Raw genomic sequence first — 8,489 nt, forward strand, 5'->3', positions numbered from 1 at the left:
TAAACCTTGGACCCTGAAAAACTCCTGAATCTGTTCCTGAACCAACCCAAAATATTCTGATTCAGTAGGATTGGGAGCGAATGTTGTGTGTATATTTTTTTGTTTTTTAAATGTTACCAAGTGATTTGGATGCACAACCAGGTTTGGAAGTTACTGAAAAAGGACTACAGGCTGATTAGTTTAATGAGTCCCTGATGTCTACGTGGTATTTCTGGAGCTTTGCCACCGTTGATTGGGTCATATACCATATAACACTATGTAGTTTGGGAAAAGTGGACAATGGGTAACATTCACTTGCACATTGCAGTGATGGTCACATCGCCCCCTATGTTGAGTAATTAGCTATCCATCTGTATGTACTGGCTGTAGCAATATAGTTCTTTTCAACAAGAAATAAAGAGAATTCAGACACAACATTCACAGTTGTAAATATCAAGAAAATAGAGTAAATTCATTTAACAAAAATCCAATTTTGGAAGCAAGATATATCTGCCAACAGTGTAACTGTCCAATGGGTTCATTCTGTTTGCTGCCCAGATAAAGGTGATTTATCAAGATGCGAATTGCAATAGAGAAAGAATTTAATTCATGCAGAGCCGGCCAAATGGGAGACCGGAGTTTTGTTATCACTGAAAACAGCCTCCCCCAAAATTCTAAGGCTAAGATTTTTCAAGGATAATTTGGCAGGCAGAGGAAAGGGTGCTGCTGATTGGCTGGGATGAAATCATAGTGGTGTGGAAAATGGTCCTTGCACATGTTAAGTCTGCTTCTGGGTGGAGCCACAGGACTTGTGGATGGGTCCAGGTAGAGCCACCAGTTGGAATGTAAGAATCTGAAAAGACATCTCAAGAGGCCAATCAGATTCTATGATAGTGCTGTTATCTGCAGGAGTAATTGGGGATGTTGCAAATCTTGTGACCTCTGGAATAACAGTTGGTAATTGCTTACATCTACACCTTGGCAGAATTCAGGCTCCCGTCCTCCTCCTAACCTTTCATTGCTGGTCTTTTATTAGTTTTACAAAGGCAGTTTAGTTTTGGAGAAGGGCTATTATCATTTAAGCTATAAACTAAATTTCTGCCAAAGGTATCTTGGCCCAAGCCCAGGAATTATTAAGGGCAGTCTGGAAGGTAAAGGCAAGATGGGGGTTGATTATATCAGATCTCTTTCACTGTCATAATTTTCTCACTATTATAACTTTTGTGAAGGCAGTTTTAATAGTGCAGCATAGACTTGAAATAAATAAGGAGAAACCAGGCGGGGCGTTGTGGCTCATGCCTGTAATCTCAGCACTTTGGGAGGCTGAGGCAGGTGGATCACCTGAGGTTAGGAGTTCGAGACCTGCTTGGCCAACGTGGCAAAACTCCGTCTCTAACAAAAATACAAAATCTTAGCCAGGCGTGGTGGCACGCACCTGTAGTCCCAGCTACTCGGGAGGCTGAGACATGAGAATCACTTGAACCAGGGAGATGGAGGCTGCAGTGAGCTGAGATCACACCACTGCACTCCAGCCTGAGCAACAGAGTGAGACCTTGTCTCAAAAAAAAAAAAAAAAAAAAAGAAAAAGAAAAAAAACAAGCAAGCAAGGAGAAACCTGATGGTTAGAAACAAGGAAATGTTTAATGGCCTGGAGTTTCAATGAGGTAGGTGTAAAAGGCATTGCAATGAGATACTTGAGCAATACACTTGCAAGAACAGGAGACAGTGGTTAAAGAGTGAAGTGTTTGAACATGTTACTTTAGAGATGGTACAGTCTTAGGTGATGTCAAGGTTGAGGCTGTGCCTAGGGAAGGAGGTAGCTCAAGTCTAGTGGAGGAAAATGTCATTGGAGAGCTGAGGATCTCGGCTGTGGTATGGGTTGTGCCATGGATGGTGAAGTCCCATAAGACTATGAGAAGTGCTTACAGGGAGAGGAAGATCAGGAGCCAGGTGCCAAAGCCAATCTTGCATGAGGAGTTGGGAGGTCACTGCAATGAGGACAGTGAAATTGTTTATCTCAGTATCACAAGCTTCAAAGAAGCAGAGTTATTTTATTCCTTCTTTGTGTGTGTGCGTGTTTTTTTTTTTTTTTTACAAGAGGGCAGATGAACAAAGATATATAAGAGGCACTCGTTATAAAGGAGAAGATTGCCCCTGCCTTCCAACCCTGAAGTATGTGCTATGTGGAGAATAAATACTGTCATCTTGAGACATCTGCAGGGGAAGTGATGTCCTTGGGAGGCAGTCGGGCTAATGACAAAGCAAGGAGGTAGGAGAAAAGTTTGAACGGAAAACTGGAAGATTGAGGGGAGTTTGGTGATGGTGAAGACAGGAATCTCAGGGATGGTAAGGAAGCATTTGGGATGAAAATAAAGGTTGGGTCAGGAGAGAACAGTTTAGGTGAACTGTCTAGGAGACAGATGACAGACAATAAGAGGGGTTTACATGCCAAATGTAAGGAAATGTGAGCCATGATGATTTGTCCTGATAGGATTGTGGAGGTAGGTGGGCAGTTAGTTAATTCTCTACTGCACATTCCTTCTACCCATGATAGCAACTGCAGTGAGTGCAGCTTTGGTTGACTGCAGTGAGTGCAGCCTTGGTTGGCTGCAATGAGCAAATAAATCTTGCGGTCATCTGTAATGGAGGCATAGGCTAGGGAAGGGTTGGGTAGTGGTCCTTTGACCATCCCTTGGACCCAGGGATGCTGCTTTCAATGGCATTCACTGGTACTTCCCTCATGTCTCGTGGCAGGCAAATGGTTCTTCAGCATTGGGTCCTCTCTCTAGGGTTTTGTGATGGTTTTATAATGCTCACCAACTCAATCTAGTTCTACCTTTTGAGGGCCACAAAGCAGTCTAATAACCACTCTTTTCCTTACCACCCATCAAATGGCTGTTAATATGTCTCCATGACCTTTCCTATTCCAAATCTTTTGGCTGAATGTACATTAAATTTTTTTTATTGAGGTGAATTTCACATGACATAAAACAACGATCTTAAAGTGTACAATCCAGTGATGTTTATCGCATTGTATAACCACCATCTCTGATATGGTTTGGATCCGTGTTCTCACTCAAATCTCATGTCAAATTGTAATCCCCAATGTTGGAGGTGGGGCCTGGTGGGAGGTGATTTGATCATGAGGGTGGGGTTTCTCATGAATGATTTAGTACCATCCTCTTGGTACTGTCCTCATGATAGTGAATGAGTTCTCGTGAGATCTGGCTGTTTAAAAGTGACTGTCACCTCCCCACATCCCTCTCTTGCTCCTGCTCTTGCCTTGTGATATGCCTGCTCCCCTTTCACCTTCTGCCATGATTGTAAGCTTCCTGAGGCCTCACCAGAAGCTGAGCAGATATCAGCACCATGCTTCCTGTAAAGCTTGCAGAAGTGTAAGCCAATTAAACATCTTTTCTTTATAAATTACCAAGTCTCAGGTAATTCTTTATAACAATGCAAGAATGGCCTAACAAAATCTCTATCTAGTTCTGAAATATTTTTATCAGAAGAAAACTCTGTACCCTATGAGCCATTTGTCCCCATTTCTCTTCAGTCCCTGGGAACCTCTAATCTACTTTCTGTCTCTATGGATTTACCTCTTCTACATATTTCATATAAATGGAATCAGACTACATGTAACCTTTTGTATCTGGCTTCTTTTGGAACAGGAATTAAAAGAAATTAAATAATGTGTAAGCAGAAACTCAGTTGTCTGTAAGAAAACCCAATTCCCTCGAGAAAGAGAAAGAGCTGGAGTCCTTTAAAAACTAACTGCCTGTTTTTCTGTGGCTAGTGAGCCTTAGCTCTCCTCCTTTCTCAGGCATTGTGAAGACCCTGTTTCTCTAGCTGTGCAGCTGCAAGGTCACTAGACAGATAAACTCAAGTCACAAAACATGTTTCTCCTTGAAAAGTAAGAAATGATGTAATGCATGTCTCAATTAATTGAATAACTGTCTTTGTTTCTCACTTCTGTACTATGCCTCCCCCTGCACAGGTACCCCTCTCTCCCACCCCACAAAATGCTTGAAAGGTAACTTAACTCTTTGTTCAGGGCTCAGTCCTTTGGATGTTAATCCGACTTGGCCAGTGCACCTAAATAATAAATATCCTCCTGAACCCCATTGGTCTCTCTGATTCCTTAAAAAATCCCGCAACATTTCCACTACCAAAATTTGTTGACACATTGGATATGACTTGTGAAAAAAAAGAGAGGTGTCTCAGTTAACTCCAAAAGTTTTGGTCTGAGTAACTGGGAGGATGGAGTTATAATCTACTGAGATGGAAAGGCTGTGGGAAGAGCACTACAGATTGGAGGAGAAATTCAGAAGTTCAGTTTGGGATATGTAAAATATGAGAGGCTTATTGAACAACTAAATTTGTTTGGGGCTGGAGATGTTGAGTAGGCATTTGGCTACAGGAGAATGGTTCTGGTTGTGCAGAATTTAGAGGTCATTAGCATTTAAATGGTATTCAAAATCAAGAGAGTGAATTGAACCACCAAGTTAGTGAGGCTAGACACAGAAGAGCAAAGCAGTGATCTCTGGAGTACTCCAAGGGTTTGGAGGTTGGGAAGATGAGGGAGGGTCAACACATGATACAGAAGAAATAGCCAGTGAAGTAGGAGGAAAACCAGGAGATCCCTGGTGAAGTAAGATGAGGATGGAGAATAGGCTGTTGGTGTTAGTGAAGTGTAGGACCTCAGTGAGAGCAGTCTCAGGGAATTGGTGTGGCTGAAAGCCTGATTGGACAAGCTTCAAGAGAGAATTACACCCTGAGCAACATAGTGAGATCCTGTCTCTACAAAAAAATAAAAACAAAAAAATTAGTCGAGGGATGGGGCATGTGCCTGTAGTCCTAGCTACATGGGAGGCTGAGGGAGAAGAGGCACTAGACCCCAGGATTCCTTGAGTGCAATGAGCTATGATCACACCACTGCACTCTCGCCTGAGTGACAGAGCAGCATTCCCATCTCTTAGAGGAAGAGAGAGAAATTGAGAGAATTAGAGGAAAGGACTTAGAAAAAAGCAAGTCTAGATATTTCTTTCAGGGTATAGTAGGAGCGTTGGCACTTTCACAAGTCTCCCTGGCTTCACGTTTGTCCCCATTTTACCATGTCTTCCAAGTTCCTGCCATAAGTTCAGCTTAATGATCAACAGCATGGATTTGGAACTGATTGGCCTCTGTTCAAACTCCCAACCACGTCTCTTACTAGTTATGTGACTAAGGCAACTTTCTCTTTTTAAAATTTTTTTATTATACTTTAATTTCTGGGATACAAGTTTAGAACGTGCAGGTTTGTTACATAGGTATACATGTGCATGGTGGTTTGCTGCACTCATCAACCTGTCATCTCATCTACATTAGGTATTTCTCCTAATGCTGTTCCTCCCCTAGCCCCACATCCCCTGACATGCCCCAGTGTGTGATATTCCCCTTCCTGTGTCCATGTGTTCTCATTGTTCAACTCCCACTTATGAGTGAGAATGGGAAATGTTTGGTTTTCTGTTCCAGTGTCAGTTGGCTGAGAATGACGGTTTCCAGCTTCATCAATGTCCCTGCAAAGGACATGAACTCATCCTTTTTTATGGCTGCATAGTATTTCATGATGTATATGTGCCACATTGTCTTTATCCAGTTTATCATTGATGGGCATTTGGGTTCGTTCCAAGTCTTTGCTGTTGTGAATAGTGCCTCAATAAACATAAGTGTGCATGTGTCTTTATAGTAGAATGATTTATAATCCTTTGGGTATATACCCAGTAATGGGATTGCTGGGTCAAATGGTTTTTCTAGTTATAGATCCTTGAGAAATCGCCACATTGTCTTCCACACTGGTTGAACTAATTTACACTCCCACCAACACTGTAAAAAGCATTCCTATTTCTCCACATCCTTTCCAGCATCTGTTGTTTCCTGACTTTTTAATAATCGCCATTCTAACTGGCATGAGATGGAATCTCATTGTGGTTTTGATTTGCATTTCTCTAATGACCAGTGATGATGAGCCTTTTTTCATATGTTTGTCGACCGCATAAACATCTTATTTTGAGAATTGTCTGTTCATATCCTTTGCTCACTTTTTGATGGCGTTGTTTGTTTTTTCTTGTAAATTTGTTTAAGTTTCTTGTAGATTTTGGATATTAGCCCTTTGTCAGATGGATAGATTGCAAAAATTTTCTCCCGTTCTGTAGGTTGCCTGTCCACTTTGATGATAATTTTTTTTTTCTACTGTGCAGAAGCTCTTTAGTTTAATTAGATCCCATTTGTCAATTTTGGCTTTTGTTGCCATTGCTTTTGGTGTTTTAGTCATGAAGTCTTTGCCCATACCTACGTCCTGAATGGTATTGCCTAGGTTTTCTCCTAGAATTTTTATGGTTTTAGGTCTTTCATTTAAGTCTTTAATCCATCTTGAGTTAATTTTTGTATAAGGTGTAAAGAAGGGATCCAGTTTCAGTTTTCTGCATATGGCTAGCCAGTTTTCCCAACACCATTTATTAAATAGGGAATCCTTTCCCCATTGCTTCTTTTTGTCAGCTTTGTCAAAGATCAGATGGTTGTAGATGTGTGGTGTTATTTCTGATGCCTCTGTTCTGTTCCGTTGGTCCATATATCTGTTTTGGTACCAGTACCATGCTATTTTGGTTACTATAGACTTATAGTATAGTTTGAAGTCAAGTAGCATGATGCCTCCATCTTTGTTCTTTTTGGTTATGATTGTCTTGGCTATACAAGCTCTTTTTTGGTTCCATATGAAGTTTAACGTTGTTTTTTCTAATTCTGTGAAGAAAGTCAATGGTAGCTTGATGGGGATAGCATTGAATCTATAAATTACCTTGGGCAGTATGGCCATTTTCATGATATTGATTCTTCCTACCCATGAGCATGGAATGTTTTTCCATTTGTTTGTGTCCTCTCTTATTTCCTTGAGCAGTGGTTTGTAGTTCTCCTTGAAGAGGTCCTTCACATTCCTTGTAAGTTGGATTCCTAGGTATTTTATTGTCTTTGTAGCAATTGCGAATGGGAGTTCACTCATGATTTGGCTCTCTGTTTGTCTACTATTGCTGTAAAGGAATTCTTGTGATTTTTTCACATTGATTTTGTAACCTGAGACTTTGCTGAAGTTGCTTATCAGCTTAAGGATATTTTGGGCTGAGACAATGGGAGTTTCTAAATATACAATCATGTCATCTGCAAACAGACACAATTTGACTTCCTCTCTTCTATTTGAATACTCTTTATTTCTTTCTCTTGCCTGATCGCCCTGGCCAGAACTTCCAACACTATGTTGAACAGGAGTGGTTAGAGAGGCATCCTTGTCTTATGCCAGTTTTTAAAGGGAATGCTTTCAGTTTTTGCCCATTCAGTATGCTATTGGCTGTGGGTTTGTCATAAATAGCTCTTATTATTTTGAGATACGTTCAATCAATACCTAGTTTATTGAGAGTTTTTAGCATGAAGGGGTGTTGAATTTTATCCAAAGCCTTTTCTGCGTCTATTGAGATAATCATGTGGTTTTTGTGATTGGTTCTGTTTATGTGATGGATTCTGTTTATTGATTTGTGTATGTTGAACCAGATTTGCATCCCAGGGATGAAGCCGACTTGATTGTGGTCGATAAGCTTTTTGATGTGCTGCTGGATTCAGTTTGCCATATTTTATTGAGGATTTTCTCACTGATGTTCATCAGGGATATTGGCCCGAAATTTTCTTTTTTTGTTGTGTCTCTGCCAGGTTTTAGTATCAGGATGTTGCTGGCCTCATAAAATGAGTGAGGGAGGAGACCCTCTTTTTCTATTCTTTGGAATAGTTTCAGAAGGAATGGTACCAGCTCCTTTTTGTACCTCTGGTAGAATTTGGCTGTGAATCCATCTGGTCCTGGGCTTTTTTTAGTTGGTAGGCTATTAATTACTGCCTTAATTTCAGAACTTGTTATTGGTCTATTCAGGGATTCGACTTCTTCCTGGTTTAGTCTTGGGAGGGTGTATGTGTTCAGGAATTTATCCATTTCTTCTAGATTTTCTAGTTTATTTGCGTAAAGGTGTTTATAGTAATCTCTGATGGTAGTTTGTATTTCTATGGGATCAGTGGTAATATCCCCTTTACCATTTTTTATTGTGGCTATTGATTCTTCTTTCTTTTCTTATTCATCTAGCTAGTGGTCCATCTATTTTGTTAATCTTTTCAAAATCCAGCTCCTGGATTCATTGATTTTTTGAAGGCTTTTCCGTGTCTCTACCTCCTACAGTTCTCCTCTGATCTTAGTTATTTCTTGTCTTCTGCTAGTTTTTGAATTTGTTTCTTAACCTCTTTGAGACTCTTTATAATGGGGATAATAATCATATCTATAGCAGAGAGCTGTTATAAATATTAAATAATATAATAAATATGGGGTGCTGAGCTTCAGAGTTTTTGTTGTTGCTATTATTATTTCCTAAAAATGCAAATCTGATTTGCATTTGACTCATTGACTCACATCAGTGGGTCTTCCTTTTTAATTGTCCTTCATC

This window comes from Hylobates moloch, unplaced genomic scaffold (assembly GCF_009828535.3).
Source record: "Hylobates moloch isolate HMO894 unplaced genomic scaffold, HMol_V3 SCAFFOLD_8, whole genome shotgun sequence".
Lineage (NCBI taxonomy): Eukaryota > Metazoa > Chordata > Mammalia > Primates > Hylobatidae > Hylobates > Hylobates moloch.